Consider the following 17,621-nt stretch of genomic DNA (forward strand, 5'->3'; position numbering starts at 1 on the left):
CGGCTCTCATTTTAAAGCACGACCAAGCTGATGGGTTTTTAAAAACCTGCTTAAACAATCCTGGAACCGGTTTGGGAAGTGGATGCATGGGGTGGGGGAGGTAGCTGGAGGTTAGAAGATGAACTCCGGTGATCTAAACTCCGTTGACCTAAACTCAGTTGACCCGACCTGAAGGGCAGGGCATTGGTTGACTGAACACCTTCCTCCACATCTTGTCTCTCTTTCATTGTACTGGCGAAAAAAGAAAACAGGTTGGACAGCACCACATGGGTGTCAAGAGTGTGTGTGCCTTGCAGTATTTAAGCAAGCTGCTTACTTAACAGCTCAGCAGCTAAGAAAGGTGCGAGGTAGAAAAGGAGCCGAGCCGAGCCTACCTGCGGGAACCAAAAATACAGGTGAACAATAGGAGCACATTCACATGGAAATATCTGTGCTTTCCATCAGTAAAAGGCTTTGTTTCTGACTGAGGATGCGCGAATAGCATGCTTGAGTACTTTCAAACGGAGAAATAGTTTTGCTGTCTGAAAGAAACAAAATATTTTAAACAAAATACAGGTCTTTTTGACTTAAAAAGAGGTTCGTTTAGAAAGTTGAAAATTCTTGTTTTCTTGGGTCCAGCTTAGCAGGTTAGTAATCAGTTTTGCGGTTTCACCGTAATATTTCATTGCCTAAGACTGCATTTTTATACAGTGGTAATTTAAGCTTTGTTCGCGTGTTGTGCTTAGAAATAAAGGTCAGGAAAATTGCAGTGGGTGATAACTTTTGTGATAAACTGATCAAAATATAATTGTGATTAGATTTTTTTTTTTTACGTTTTCTTCCAAGAGTTTTTCATTCTTTAGACCTAGTTAAGTTGAACGGGTCATAAACAAGCTAGTTCAGCTTTAAATGACCCTGCTGGTGTGCTGAACTTTACTATATTTAAGTAAACTGATCTTAGACTGGTAGATTGCTGTATTATATTTTTACAGATGTCTGTGTTGAAATCACTCTAAAAGGCTACATGTATGTTTATATTTTCCTAGTGTGATTTCTTTTTTACATACAGATTGTCAGGGTATGATCGGAAATATTACTGATTTCATCTTAAAGTACCTCTTAGGGGCCCTTTTACTAAAGGTTATGAAGCCCTAATGAGCGCTTAGTATGCAGGAAAAGATTTACTACTTTTACTACTTTTACCAAACAGCAGTGAAAAATGGCCTTATTGTGCTCTTACATTGGTCATTCTTGAGCATTAATGTCATTTTAACTGTTGGGGTAAAATATCAGAACTCTCTATTTTTTTTGTATTAATGGCCACACAGTAGTTTTCCCATTAGCTTGTGACCATTGAAACAGATTAGCACGAGCTCCTTCTGCCACCCATTCTGTAGGTACTAAGGCCTCGTGCACTAAGCATGTGCTAATCCTTAAGGGGCACTTTTACTAAGCTGTGTAAGCATCTACATGCGTCCAACATGCGCCAAAATTGAGTTAGCGCCCGACTACCTTGTGGCTCTTGTGGTAATTTCACTTTTGGCGCACGACCGATACGCGCATCTGAAAAATATTTTTTATTTTAGGGCGCATACCAAGTGACATTTGGCGCACATAGGTCATTACCACCCAGGTTCTGTACTGCTAGGTCAATGGCTGGTGGAAAGGTCTCAGACCCAAAATGGATGTGCTGCCATTTTGATTTTGCTACACGTCCATTTTTGGCAAAAAAGGCATTTTTTGTAGGTGCGTTGAAAAATAATTCTGCGCACGCCCAAAACACGTGTCTACACTAAGTACATAAGTACATAAGTAGTGCCATACTGGGAAAGACCAAAGGTCCATCTAGCCCAGCATCCTGTCACCGACAGTGGCCAATCCAGGTCAAGGGCACCTGGCACGCTCCCCAAACGTAAAAACATTCCAGACAAGTTATACCTAAAAATGCGGAATTTTTCCAAGTCCATTTAATAGCGGTCTATGGACTTGTCCTTTAGGAATCTATCTAACCCCTTTTTAAACTCCGTCAAGCTAACCGCCCGTACCACGTTCTCCGGCAATGAATTCCAGAGTCTAATTACACGTTGGGTGAAGAAAAATTTTCTCCGATTCGTTTTAAATTTACCACACTGTAGCTTCAACTCATGCCCTCTAGTCCTAGTATTTTTGGATAGCGTGAACAGTCGCTTCACATCCACCCGATCCATTCCACTCATTATTTTATACACTTCTATCATATCTCCCCTCAGCCGTCTCTTCTCCAAGCTGAAAAGCCCTAGCCTTCTCAGCCTCTCTTCATAGGAAAGTCGTCCCATCCCCACTATCATTTTCGTCGCCCTTCGCTGTACCTTTTCCAATTCTACTATATCTTTTTTGAGATACGGAGACCAGTACTGAACACAATACTCCAGGTGCGGTCGCACCATGGAGCGATACACTACTGCAGGCCATTTTTCAGTGCACCTTAGTAAAAGCTCCTTTTACTAAGTTGGCGGTAAGCCCAACACAGGCTTACTGCGCGCTGTACAGGAAGTACTACTGGGCTACCGCAGCAGCCTGGTAGTACTTCCCACCCCTAGTGCGCCATCATTTCCAGCGCTACAAAAATGTATAAATTTTTATAGCACCAGAGTGTACCCGGCGGTAATCAGGTGGCCGGGTTAATGCGGGAGCCTTTACCGCCACCTCAGTGGGTAACAGTAATGTCTCCCCCTGAAATGGCCACACGGCAAGTGCTTTACTTACCGCCTGTCCATTTCCTGTAGGAAAGCAAGACTTTCCGTTTAAAGGAAATGGACAGGTAAAAGGGGTCCTCAGCGAGCATATAAAACACACGCCAACGCCAGCGCTGGCCCCCTTTTACCACAGCTCGGTAAAAGGTGCCTTAAGCGCATGGCAATGTAGCTGCGCTAACTGATAAGTGCAGAATTCACTCGCTCTCCACCCCAACATGTCCCCTGCGTCAAAAAAATGAATATTATGTTTTTTAGCTTGTGGGTAGCTTGTGCATATGGCAAAGTTACCGTGGGACACCTCAGTGCGCCCCACTGTATGCCATTTTTTGCTGAGGTAAGCATCCGTTAGTGATGAAAAAAGGTTCCAAAGTAATCTACCTGTTAGTCTGCTCTAAGGGCTTCTTTTGCAAAGTCATGCTAACGATTTCCGTGCAGCAAATGAGAGGAAGGCCATAGGAATTGATTGGGATTCCTCTCATTTGCCACACCAGCAATCACTAGTGTGGCTTTAGTAAAAGAAGCCCTAATTGCGAGTTCCTTATATTTTGTAAATATGTTTCAGAGGAGACAGGGCATGGGCGGGGAATGGGCATGGGAGCATTATTCAGCTAGGGGCCCTTTTACTAAGCAGCAGTAAAAATTGGCCTGTGATAGTTTGGACCAGTGGCATAGCTACGTGGGGCCATGGGGGCCTGGGCCCCTGTACATTTGGCCCTGAACCCCCCTCCCGTCGCCAACCCTCCACTGCAGCCGCCATCACCTACCTTTGCTGGCGGGGGACCCCAACCCCCGCCAGCCGAGGTCCTCTTCTTCCGGTGCAAGGCTTCGTATCTGCAGGACGTCAGACTCACAGAAACGGAACGAAGCCTTGCGCTGGTGGAGGTTGGGGTCCCCCGCCAGCAAAGGTAGGCGACGGCGGGGGGAGGGTTGGCAGCGGGATGGGGGTCGAGAGGGTCATCGGCAGGGGGGGCAAATTTGTTGGTGGTGGTGCTGGCGGTGGCGGGGGGGGGGGGGGGGTTGGCGGCACCGGGGGGGAGGCTAAAATGTGCTCCCTCACCTCGGGCTCTGGACCCCCCTCCTGCCGAAGTCTGGCTATGCCCCTAGTTTGGACTTGTGAAATTGGCTCGCACTGGGCCATTTTTTACAGTGGCTGGGAAAAAGGGCTTTTTATAAAATGGGGCAATAAATGATTGCGTACTAAAATTAAAAGTAGCGTGTAGCTATTTACTGCCTGAGCCCTTAACGCCATCCATTGACCTAGCGGTAAGGGTTCACGTGCTGCTCATGTGGTAATTAATGTGGCTGTGCTGCCAATTACTGCCAGGCCCCCGTGGTAGAAAATTGAAAATATTTTCTACCACAGGAAACAGCTCACGCCAACTTCGAAAATACTGCTGGGTGCCCGTGCTACCCTGGTGGTAGTGTTGATTTGACACACACTACCCATGTGTTAGTCCTACTGCTGCTTAGTAAAAGGGCCCCTAATGCATTCTCAGCTCATGCTAACTGAATAATACAGACTTAACATGGAGGACTTAGCGCCTTCTAAATAGGAGTTGGTAAGTGCGCCCATGTTATCTCTTTTCAGGTTATGCACACTAAAGCCAACGTATGTGCAGGACTTTAAAAAATGCCTTAATTAAAGCCATGTTAGAAATGAATTTAGCGCACAGGAAAGTGCCACATTAAACTGCGCTAAGCCCATTTTCTAATACATTTTATTAAAAGGGCCCCTAAGTATATTATAGTAACCTATGTAACTTTATTTATTTAGATTTTGCTCACACCTTAGTAGCTCAAGGTGAGTTACATTCAGGTACTCTGGATATTTCTCTGTCCCAAGAGGGCTCACAATCTAAGTTTGTACCTGAGGCAATGGAGGGTTAAGTGACTTTCCCAGGATCACAAGGAGTAGCAGTGGGATTTGAAAGACTGGTGCTATAACCACTAGGCCACTCCTCCACACTTTGAAAGTCTATGTGCTTTGAAAATTTTTATCTCACTGGTATGCGTAATGTAATCTTGAACTCTGTAGGGATTCTTTTTTAATAGTATTCCTTGTGGAAATTTACCATGAATATTTTTTATAAGCTTTTAAACTTGTCACATATATTTAAGACCATAAAAACCATTAAAAAGAAATTAGGTGTGTTACTTTTGGAATTAATGACCCTTGCTGAACATGGTTGGGTCTTGAGATTACTTTGAATAAGAACTGAGTGCAACACGAGAGCAAAGGTTTCATAAATTCTATCTTAAGCACTCTGCTGGAGGAAATATAACATCCTATCTGCACAGCTAGCAACTAAAGATGTGATTAAAGTTCACAGACATGTGAACTAGGTGGATTTTAGTTTAATAGAAGTGATGGAATTTTTAGAATTTATCCAGGCTCACTGAGGAATTTTCCACTGGATGGGGGAGGGAGAGGGGATGTCCACCAGATTTTCCAATGGATGGCAAAAGGAGGGAGAAGGATCTTGCTGAAACTGGAAGAAAATAAAAAAAAGATTTTAAAGAAGATCCTATATATATATATATATATACAGAGAGAGAGAGAGAGTGAGAGAGAGAGAGAGAAAATCATGGCAAGAACGCAACCTCTGTTTCCCCTTGATTATAGGTTTTACGTTCATATCCCATCTCTCCTATCAGATTGGTCAAAGAGGCTTATTGTGCAATAGACAAGCACAACACAGGCAAGTGTAAAATACAGATCAATAATACCATAATTGTCATTCAGCAATTCTATGGCAAATGACATTCCCCAAAATAATCCAACTCTAAATTCCTCACTGAAACTCTACAGAAAGTGGTTAAATTCCTGCAATTCCCAGGGAACAGTAATGAAAATCTTTTATGTATGAGTTAGGCCTTTGATGGGAAACCTCAGAGATTTGTACCTTCTGAAGCTTTAAGTACAAACAGGTTTTTTTTCACTCCTCCAAAGTCTGTTAGATAATCACAGGGTTATATAAAATCAACCCCCAGGCAACAGGAGGTGCTTCCATACAGAGGGATCTGCTTCTGATCCCTAGAACAGTACTCCACCTCCTGGGCTGGCCAGGTCTAGGATTGCTGCAGATGCTACATTCAGGTCCCAGGCAGGATAGAAGCCTTGGATATCACTCAGCAGTGACACCTAGAGGCCAGAAAAAGGTATTATGACTGCATGCTGGCTGTGCAACCCATGAAGGATCGTTGCCATTTTGAGAAGGGGAGGGGAGGAATTCTGGATTAGCTAATGGCCTTTTCAGCTGTGGTTCAAGGTGTGTTACATTCAGGTATGTTAGGTGTTTTCCAGTGCCCAAGTATTTACAGTCTGAGGGGCAGATCAAAACTCTGGTGTTATTCTGAATAGCGCCATAAAAATGGCACTAGAACAGTGCAGAAGAACAATGCCGTAATGCTCAAAGCTAATGAGATGCAAATATAGGTGCACTCATAGCTTTCAGCATTACGGAGTTTGGCGGGAGGACTGTGGTTGGTGCATGCGCAGAAAACTACTACTACTACTACTAACTAGCATTTCTAAAGCGCTACTAGGGTTACGCAGCACTGTACAATTTAAACATAGAAGGACAGTCCCTGCTCAAAGAGCTTACAATCTAAAAGACAAGAGAACAATCTAAAGACAAGTGAACAGTCTAGAGGACGAGTGAACAGTTAATCTGATAGGGTGGATAGATTGGGGCATTCTATATAAAAGTTAAGCAGTAAGCTCAGCTCCTGTGTGTATGTACCTGGTAAAACCCAAATGTGAAGCACACATTGGTGTCTGTTTTCTGCAGCCTAAATATAAGCATTTTAACTTTTTTTTCTAGATGCTTATATTTAGATGCAAGTAACAGACGCCAATGTGTGGTTTTTTTTTTTTTTTTTTTAAAGTATGGCCGCTTTAAACTTAGATGCAGGACAAGAATTCCAATGTGTGCTTCACATTCAGGTCTGCTGTTTCTCACAATCAGCACTCAAGGACTTGCATGGGCTTCCTTCTGCTTCCAAAAGGAATCAAAACCAGTACATTTTGCAGAAAGAAGCATGAGAGTCATAGGAAATCCTCTTCCAACACCCTAACGCCTGATCGGACCTGGCGTTATTTTTTTACAGCAGTTAGGCACCTTTGTTTCAGGCACTCTTTTCTGATCATTGAGGAGGAATACAAAATGACCTCATTTAAACGAGCTTGACTACATTTGCATGCTTTCTGCGCTAAGGCCTAGTGCGCTCGTTGTGTACTGCGCTAGACCCCTCTGATCATTCTGTTCTGGTAAATGTGGGTGCTAGTATGGTGCTAATGGCCTCTAGTGCCTGCGTTTACTTTTGATCACGGGAGCCTAAGTTTATACTATGAAGGTTGCCCAAGATCACAAGGAGTGATGGTTGGGTTTGAACCTGTTTTCCTTGGTTTTCAGCCTGCTACTCTAACCACTTGGCTACTCCCCCACTATGACTAGACTAAATAAGGAAGAGAGAAGAATAGGGGTAAAATAACATGAATAGTTGTGAATGAAGGTTTATAATGTTGGTTCCCATCCCTTGTTCCAAATGATCTGGAAGAATCAAGGAGAGGGAAGAAACTAGTGTGCTGAAAATAACCCACAGCCTTTAGTCCATTGTAGGGGTGTGCATGGAAAGGATTCTGGATCATTTTTGAATTATTCTGATGATGATGGATTTTGTTTTTGTTAGTTTCAGAATTAATGCATATTAATTCCAATGTATTTTTCACGGAAAAAGTAAATTTAGTGCATGTTCTTTACATGCATAACAGTTTCCGAACTAAACTCGGATACCAAATGCCTAGCCCTAGTTTCTTAGGAGTACAAAGTCTTGGGGCCTGAGATACAATTTCCCGCTCTCCCTGTATGAGAGTAGAGTTTACTAAGGAGGTCTTTTAGGGCCTCTTTTACAAAGCCACACTACCGATTTTTGGTACGGCAAATGAGAGGAAGCCCATTCTATTCCTATGGGCTTCCTCTCATTTGCCGCACGGGAATCGCTAGCACAGCTTTGTAAAAGAAGCCCTTACTAAGCTGCGGTAGCATTTTTAGTGTGCTTTAATGATTGGTACAGTGTATATGCTAAACGCTAGAGATGCCCATAGGAATATATGAGCATCTCTACTACTTAGCACACGCCAATAATTAATGCAAGCTAAAAACACCACTGCAGCTTAGTAAATGACCCACTAAGTGAGGCTTAGTAAATTTTGTGCGATAACCATCTTCATTTTTATAGTGCTACATCATGTATGCAGCACTTTACAGAAAATTATAGGACTCTGTTCCTGTTTCTTGGAGTTTACATTCTAGTGAAGACAGATAAGACATAGAGGGGGAAATGCACAAAACTTACCGGGCCAGCAACGTGCATTTTTTTACTGGTTCCAGTCAGTTCAGTGAGCTTGATATTCAGTGGGCAATGCAGAAAGGAGCTCTGCGGGCTTTATACCATTCGTGGTAGCAACCAATGAAACTCGCATGCTAAACATTCTGAGTGATGCACAGCCATTTACAAACAATGCACAGAAAGGCCCGCCCACTTTTAGCGGGGGAAATTTTATGGGGTGTCTGGAGCTGCCATAGCAGGCAGTTCATCATGTAGACGGTGGGATAACAAATCTTGGGAGCTTGGATTCTCTTGGCTGTCCTAGGCAAGGCTGCTGGAAGACCTTGCAGAGGGCCATGGGAGACCTTAGCCATACTTCGGGGTAGGACTGGCCAAGCTTCCAGGTTCTTCCGACAGTGAAAGGCAGCAGCTTGGGGCTTGATGCAGCAAGTGCACTCCCAGGCCACCCTCGGCTAACTTTGCACTGGAAAAATGCTTAAAAATTAAAAATCACCCCTTTCTCTCTGGTGGCTTTGCATCAAAAAGGTTTGAATAAAAAGCTACCCATGGCTTCCATTCATGGCTTGTATGCATGTAGGAAATTTGTGGGTAGCATACACTGTTCTGACCATGCGCAGAGCAGCCATGCTTAGCGATTGGCTGTTCTGCGCATGCGCAGTTTACCGACTAGCTTCCCCCCTACCGAGCTGCTCAGTTATTGTGAGCAGCTCATTTGCATGCAATTCCCTTTGGGAATTGCTCGCTATTTTCAATTCTGTAACTTTTCCCAAGGATCTTAACGAAGACGGATGCTTCCGGGGACTTTCGTGCGTTTGCCTCAGAGTTAGCAAGAGGCTTTAATTTGTTTTTATTATGTAAATTGCCTGTGCATGGGTAAATGGATTTTCAGCCTTCTAAAATTAGTGGCTTGTTTTCATTATGTACATAAAATTGTTGCATAATAGAGGTGAATGTAGGACATGTGCTAGGTGTGTATGCATGAACCTAACATTGGAAAAGGAATACAAGCAGAGGGCATGCATTACCTAAGTATACATCCCTATTTTGTGTATAAACATAGGGGGTGATACTCAAAAGGATTTAACTGGGCAGGAGGGGCACCTCCCTGATTGAACCACACTGAGCTGGATAGCTGACTGCCGATATTTAGTACAGCAGCAGAAGAGAGGGTCAAGGTACACACAACAATATAAATACAAAAAAGCACCAAGGGCCTTTCAAGCATGGGAGAGTCAAGAGTCCTTTATTACTAGACCTGACACAGGCCATGTTTTGGCATCAAGTGCCTGCGTCAGGGGCCAATAGGAGTCAGTCTATCTAAGATTAATGAGCCAGGGCTCATATAGGGCCCTTTTAAGAAGCAGCGGTAAGCCAAACACAGGCTTACCGCTCACTAAAAGGGAAGTACCATGGAGGTTCCCTCCCCCAGAGCACCCCATTTCTGGTACTGCAAAAATATTTCAATTTTTGTAGCGCCGGTGTCTACCCGGTGGTAATCAGGCAGTGCCGTGTACTGACGGTTACTGCCAGGTTTGCACAAGAGCCCTTTCTGTCACCTCAATGGTGGTAAGGGCGCACAGCCATTTTTTTAAAGAAAAGGGAAACCTGCCTTTTACCCACTGCAGTAAAAGGGGGCCTCGGTGTGCATCAAAAACACATGCTGACCCCAGCGCAGCCCCCTTTTGCCGCAGCTTCGTAAAAGAACCCCTTAATCGGCAAACCGGAATTCTCAACACAAAATCAAAAAAGTGCAGTCGCATTCCAGTGTCTTTTGTTAATGGCCATGTGGTTACATTGGAGCCTTTTGCCATTAAGCTCCATGCAACTGGAGCCATTAGGGGCATTGCAATGGGGAACGCAGAGCAGAAAATTCACCTTTTTGCATGTGATATGTTATTGTTTTTGGGAGACCTGGACAGTAACTTGCCTACAGTGGTTCAGCTTCTTGAACAGTTTGGCTTTTTCTGGGCTAAAAATAAATTATGATAAATCTGAGCTCTTGTTCTGTGGTCTCCCTAGGGCTGTTTGATGTCATGCTCTCCTGAAATTGACCCCGGGGGTGCTTAAATATTTAGGAATTTTTCTTTGTGCAGATGCTAAATGTCTTTACAAACTAAATGTGTGAGATAAAATTGATCATGTGGGGAAGCTATGTGATAGGTGGAAAGATCTCCCGCTCTCATTAATGGGCAGAAATGCCTTGTTCAAGATGGTGGCCTTACCAAAACTCCTTGTATACATTGTAGATGGTCCCTTTTTGGATCACACTTAAAGATGAGCGTTGGATTAGAAGTATTCTTTATTTATTTTTTGTCTATTAGACTGTAAGCTCTTTGAGCAGGGGCTGTCTTTCTTCTATGTTTGTGCAGCGCTGCGTATGCCTTGTAGCACTATAGAAATGCTAAATAGTAGTAGTAGTAGTATGATTCATTTGAAGGGGTAGGGTGCCTCATGTTAGTCTAGGGTAGATTGTACTTGACTCGGGAGCAGGGGGGTTGGGGGCACCAGATGTCCACCTATTTAACGTGGCAATGCTTATGCGTTGGGTGCATGAACTATATAGTACCAGGCCAAAGCTTTTTTTCCTGAGGATATTTCTGTGATACTAGCCAGGGGATTTGGATCCCCTGTCTCTGCTCCATAGTTGGTGCAGTAGGGGTTGGCGACAGGGTATGGTTTCCTTCATTCTCCTGTTGCATAGGGGGTGAAGTTGATGGCAGAAATTTTGGGATTGTTCTGCCATAATTTCCCCTTTTTTGGCTCTGAAAGGTAATTTGGATTTTGGACCAGGGATTTCGGGGGGCGTGTGTCACTCCTGGGTATCAAAGGTTGGGTGACATAGAGGCGTATTTTCAAAGCACTTAGCCGTACAAAGTTCCATAGGTTACTATGGAACTTTGTAAGGGTAAGTGCTTTGAAAATGAGCCCCTTAGTGAAACTTGACTCTTCAGGTTTTCCCTCTTTTAGACAAGTCCACAGAAAATGGGATATATCTAAACATCAGTTTTTTTGTTACTTACAAATCCGTCATTATTATCACACCTTAGTAACGTAACCGGGAGGGGCAGAAGCTATGTGTATGGAGGAGGTGGATGAAGAATTTGAATCCTTGCCCCATCATTTTAATAAGCTTTCTATTTGGTATGGAGATGGACAACTGGGGTGACCAGAGAAGGTTTTAGATCCTCTGGCCCTAATTTAGTCTAATGATTTAACCATCTCCCTTAATGGCATGGAACTGGCCAAACTGTAGGCTACGGGCTGCAAATTGTTGGCGAGTGCCTCATTGCAAGAAACTTTATTGAAAATCCTTCATAGGGCTTATCTCACTAGGGTGCATGGCTGTCAAATGGGATTGTGGACGAATGACTCTTGTTTGCACGGTAAGGTTTATTTATTTATTTATTTTTGAACATTTATAGCCCACTTTTTTCCACATAAAGCAGACTCAAAGTGGCTTACAATGTACTGATGAATCAATTACAATGACATTAGAGAGGGTAGAAGGAACAGGGGGAAGAAGTGAAAGGGAAGGGAGGGGAAAAGAGTCTAAATGAAGTTATATGGAAATACTTTTAAAATAAATAAGAGGAAATAGGTTTTCCCTCAGTAGTCTGCTATTGAGACAGACATGGGGGAAGCCACTGCTTGTCTGGGATTGGAAGCATGGAATGTTGCTACTAATTGGGTTTCTGCCAGGTACTTGTGACCTGGATTGGCCACTGTTGGAAACACTGTTGGACCATTGGTCTGCTCCAGTATGGCTATTCTTATGTTCTAATAGCATTAAGCACTATTTTATTCCACAAAAATTTTTTTGGCACCATTTATTGAATTTATTCCTATATGTGCTGTTATTAAAAGATAGACTTTCCTACTCACGTAAATGGAGTAATTCAAGCTCTTTGTGAGCCCTTGTGAATCATGTTACTCCATGGTCATCACCTAATTGGGTAATTTCTGTAGAACAAATTTGATGCAAGGCCAAATACACAAGATTTCTTTTCCAGACATGTGGTTCTGGAAAAAAAAATGGATTTCTTTTGTGTTAGAATACTTTTTATTAAACCAATGCAAGAATTATCTAAATCTTAAATGTTATTGGACCAAGAAATAATCCAAAATATCACAACTTACTATAAATCTTGAGGTCGATATTCAAAGCAATTTAACCAGACAGGAGAGGCTACTGGCCAGTTCAGTCGTTTGTATGGGGCTATCCCGTGATATTCAACAGCACTTAGGGCCCTGTTTACTAAGCAGTGCTATAGGTGCATTAACATTTTTAATGCGCGTTAACCATGTTCGTGCCAACAATATCCCAATAGGCACCTACATGGTTAGCACACTCGCTAAATTTAGGTGCACCAAAAACACTAACGCACCTTAGTAAACAGGGCCCTTAGGGACCCTTTAACAAAGGCACTGAAAAATGGCCTGCGGTAGTATAGACACGTGTTTTGGGCATGCGCAAGATCATTTTTCAGCGCACCTGTAAAAAAATGCTTTTTAAAACATTTTTGGGACTGAGACCTTACTGCCAGCCATTGACCTATCGGTAAGGTCTCGCGCTGTAATTGGGTGGTAATGGTCTACACGCTTAGAATGACAGTTTCTGTCCAATTACTGCCCGTGCACCAGAAAATAAAAATATTTTCTGATGTGCCTAGCGGACACGTGTCAAAAATGAAATTACCACAAGGGCCACGCGGTAGCTGAGCGGTAACTCAAAATTGACGCGTGTAGGCACCTACGTGGCATAGTAAAAGGGCCCCTGAATTGGTTAGTGCAGCTGAATATGAGCTCTAACCACCAACATGAAGCCAGCTATTTTGTGGATGCTCCAGGGGTTGGTGTCAGAACTTATGCTGATCGCACAAACCTGCATATTCAGTGCTGGAGTCTGGTCATAGCCTGGCATTGAATATCTGGGCCAAAAAAACACTGACTGCTGCCAGATGAATATTTATTCCCTCTGTTTTCGTGAATGGCAAAAAGTGAAGCAGAAACTGAGATGCAATGTATACAAAAATCTATGTCATTCTGTCATTTTCAGTGATCTCCTCCTACATTTCTTGCCAGAGTTCCTTGGAAAGCCCTTGAGCTGTAGATGAGCAATGATAAAAGTTGGATTTTTTTAAAATTTAGAATTTAATGAGTTTACATATGAAAAATATTATATAAAATATGTGTGTGTGTATATATTTAGGTATATAACTACACACCTGCATTGCATTGTTTAATACTAGTAGTACAGCCAGATCATATTAATAGGGAGAATGGAAGCAATCTCTTGCATAATGCTCCCAGAAATGCAGGCAGAGGATAATTGCACAAAATTAAACAAGGAGAAGAAGGAATCATACCATTATTAGTCATCTCTCTTTTTGGTACAGGCATCTACATGTAGTTATGACTGTAAACCTAAGAGCAAGGTAGTTTTTTTTTTTCAGATATGCTGTGACCTATTTGAGATTTCAAATCATGTTTCTTTCAGAAATCATAATGTCATCAAATTTAACATAAAGGGAGGCCATTCATGAAATTTATGTAACGTATGTGACTATGCTGAGGTCATAAGGACTGGATAGGATTGGTATTTCATTGAAAGGGAATGAAAGTAGGATCTTTCTTAAAGTAAATCTATTCAAAGGTAGCATTTCTGGTTTAGTCCAGTTGATTTTATAACCCAACAGCAATGAAGAATTTTCAATAGTCTGCAGCGATTTGGGAATTGACCTCACTGTAATAAAGACCATCATAATCGGAAATCTTGCATTCAAAGGCATTGCTCATGCATGCCTATATTTCTTGATCCTGTCTGATTTGCATTTGAGCTCTTAGCTCTATCTAGAGATATTGAATAGGAGAGGGAGCAAAGAACATCCCTGTCTAGAGCCTCTGTCTAAACAAAGCAAAGGAGGAGGAGAAGTCCTTCATGCAAACGTGAGAACAGAACAACAAAGTGAGGAGAACTCGAGGAGGGTGACCAATGAGTTTTTCATTTTGACAAGCATAAAAACGACCCGACACGGCCGTGTTTTGGCACAAAGGCCTGCCTCAGGGGTCAATATCTCTTATACTCTTGACAATAGGACTATATAAGAGAAGGAAGCAAGGATCTCGCTGTGCGGTCTGTGAAAAAAAGCCACTGTGTTTGACCACCGGTGCACTGGCAATCATCAGTGATGTTATACTAGCCTCTGTCTACCCATAATGAATGCAAGTTAATATTAAAACCCCATCTAGTTATAGGAACTGGGTACAATAGTTTGACCAAAACTAAATCAATCAATGGTTATTTTCTCCCCTCCCCTTTATCCATAACATATAGTAAATACTGCCAGAGGATTCTGTCAATGCTTTTTCTTCTACCGGATGTATATAGTGTCATACATTAACTCATAAGATAGACAGTCCACAGAGCTTACAAACTAAGGGGTTCTTTTACTAAGGCACAAAGGCGCTTACATGCATTCAACGTGTGCCAAATTGGAACTACCGCCCGGCTACCGCCTATCCTGAGAAGTAACTATTTTTTGACGTGCGTCCAAAACACACAGTAGGAAATATTTTCTATTTTCTATCACGTGGCACCCAGCGGTAACTGACAGTTTATGTACGCTGATGCTTACCGTCCAGTTAGTGCGTGAGACCTTACCACCAAGTCAATGGGTGGTGGTAAGGTCTCAGGCCGAAAATGAACATGCGATGGTTTTAATTTTGTCAGCCACAAAAAAAGCCTTTTTTTCCAGGTGCACTGATAAATGGACCTGTGTGCATCCTAAACCTGTGCCTACACCAGCGCCGACCATTTTTCAGCGCACCTTAGTAAAAAGGCCCCTAACTGAGCTAAATATGACAGACATAGTCTAGGACAACATATTTATTAAAGATAGAGTAAATGGTCAAAGTGTAAAAGCAAGCTCAAAAAGTTGAGCTTTTAATCTGGATTTGAATATAGCCAGAGAGTCTGTTCTAGGCGAAAGCAGGGCCACCTAGAGACTAGGTCGGGCCTGGGGCAAGGCCGGCCCGCCTCTGCCCCCCCACCGCTGCCACTCCCCATCACTCCCCCTGCCGCTGCCACCTCCTGTCACTCCCCCCACTGCTGCCGCCCCCCGTCGGTCCCCCCGCCACTGTAATGCGTGGTCTCACTTGCCTGCCTCCACGGCTCCGGGCCCCCTGCATTCAAGGCAGCAGTCGCAGATCGCTGGCCTTCCCTCCCTGTGTCCCGCCCTCGTCTGATGTAACTTCCGGTTTCCACGAGGGTGGGACACAGAGAGGGAAGGCCTGAAGGGAGGCGATCTGTGATTACCGCTTCGAACACAGGGGGCCCGGAGCTGAGGAGGCAGGCAGGTGAGACCGTGGACTGCAGCGCCGGTGGCCTGACCCCGGCGCCAGGCCCCCCTTGGAGGCCCGGGCCCAGGGAATTTTGTCGCCCCTGCCCCCCCCCTCTCGGTGGCCCTGGATCCCTCCCACCACTAGAAGCGCTTATTACACCATTTCCTGTTGCCAACCAATACTCTTAGTATGAGATGCAAATTCACTCTCCCCCCCCCCCCCCCCTGATATTTGGTGCTATTAACTGGCCATGAATGGCTCCTGGCTGGTTAAATAGCGTTTCAGCTGGCTAACTGCTAATATTCAGCAGGAGATAGCCGGTTACTTCCGCTGAATATTCGCGATTTAGAGAATAGTGGCTAACTGGCTATATTGCATGATTCAGCACTGGGTTAAATGGTTAAATAGGACTGCCTACATTGCAGTCCTATCTCTAACCGCTAGGAACTTAACCAGTTAGTGCTGAATATCTGCTTAACCGGTTAAGTTCCAGCAGCCAAAATTGAAACCAGATATTCAGTGGCAGTCACTGGAAACAGCCTGGCATTGAATTTCTGGGGTCAGCGCCAATCGCGGCACTTATGCAGGCTGCCTCCCACTGGCTGAATATTGGGCCCTTTCTTATTGGAAGACTTGGCTATGGCTGCTGAGTGGGATCAGGTCATTTATTTGAAAAAAGATATTGGGAGACAGTCCAGGAACATTGTTAAAGATAAGTCAGAATGTGCCATATTTATCCATTGCCACATTTAAGGCTTTGGGAAGGTGAGAGAGCTTCTTTACTACCTACCCCCCCCCCCCCCCTTCCCGGCCACCCCCAGCTATGGGATATCCTCAGCAAATTTAGGGGCCCTTTCACCAAGCTGTGGTAAGCACTAACACGTGTTTACTGTAGCAAAAACTGGCCTACTGCGGGAGGCTCTGAGGCTTTCTGCAGTAATTTTTGCATTTTGGACTGCCTTTGTTGTGTTGAGACCCTTTTACTAAGCTGCATTAAGAGCTAGCATGCACCTAACGCAGCAAAAATTGGAGTACCACAGGACGCACTCAGGCATTCTGCAGTAACTTTGCAATCTGCATGCATTAATCAGGCATAAAAAAAATTGTTTTTTGCTTTTTTTTGAGGTGGGCATGTCAGGGGCAGAGGGTAGGCATTCCTGCACTAACTAGTTGGTACATCCACATTACCACATGCTAACTAGTTAGAGTATAGATAATGCAGGAGCCCTTAACACATACAAAATAGGTGCATCAGCAAGTGCTCCTGCAGTAGTTGTGAAAAATGGCTGTGTGCTACTGACAACATGTATAATACCCAATCAATGGCTGATTTCATGAAACAGAATTTCAAAGATCTTTGCAAGGGGGTTGGTCCCGAGTAGTAATAGCAGAGCTGGCGCTAATGGAAGCTTGGGGGGAATGTCCTTGAGACAGCTCGTTTCTGAGTGAAACATGCATGTCGGACAACAGAACCCCTGGGTTTGATATAAAAGCAAACCTTGGTTTTTACAGCAGCATGTTAGCAAGTTGTATCCCTGAATGTCTGTAAGGTAGGTATCCATATGGCTGTGGATATTTGTTTTATAAGGATGCAGTATTGCTGTGAGGAGAGGCAACAGGAAGGAAATAAACAAAGGGTTGCTAACTGTATTAGGAATTTAGTAGTCCTGAAGAATTTTTTGTGCAATATATTGTCATGTGTTTTATTGGACCAGAACAAAAATTATCCATGGATGAGCCGGTGGTGGGAGGCGGGGCTCGTGGTTGGGAGGCGGGGATAGTGCTGGGCAGACTTATACAGTCTGTGCCAGAACCGGTGGTGGGAGGCGGGGCTGGTGGTTGGGAGGCGGGAATAGTGCTGGCAGACTTATACAGTCTGTGCCCTGAAGAGGACAGGTACAAATCAAGGTAGGGTATACACAAAAAGTAGCACATATGAGTTTATCTTGTTGGGCAGACTGGATGGACCGTGCAGGTCTTTTTCTGCCGTCATCTACTATGTTACTATGATATAAAAAGATAAGTAAAATAATTGATAAAGTATAAATGATTTAAGAGTAATTATCGGGTGAACCGATGAAGAGGTGGGTGCTGGGTACATTGCTATATTTCAGCTTTAACAATGAGCACCGCTGAGGTCACCAATATAGTGTGAAAGCATCATATTGAAGAAGATAAATGATTTTGTTGTTTGAATTCTGTCTACTGAAGAAT

General features: G+C 43.6%; 1 protein-coding gene across 1 annotated transcript in view; it reads left to right on the forward strand.

Moving 5' to 3' along the window:
* The first annotated feature begins 340 nt into the window (after window positions 1-340).
* Window positions 341-17,621, forward strand: part of LOC115469231 (ATP-dependent translocase ABCB1-like) — a 120,061-nt gene continuing 102,780 nt past the window's right edge. The window contains exon 1 of the mRNA XM_030201681.1: window positions 341-395. The gene's annotated coding sequence lies outside the window, so the exon portion shown is untranslated. The remainder of the gene's footprint in view (window positions 396-17,621) is intronic.

The sequence above is a fragment of the Microcaecilia unicolor genome, chromosome 1 (genome assembly GCF_901765095.1).
Source record: "Microcaecilia unicolor chromosome 1, aMicUni1.1, whole genome shotgun sequence".
NCBI lineage: Eukaryota > Metazoa > Chordata > Amphibia > Gymnophiona > Siphonopidae > Microcaecilia > Microcaecilia unicolor.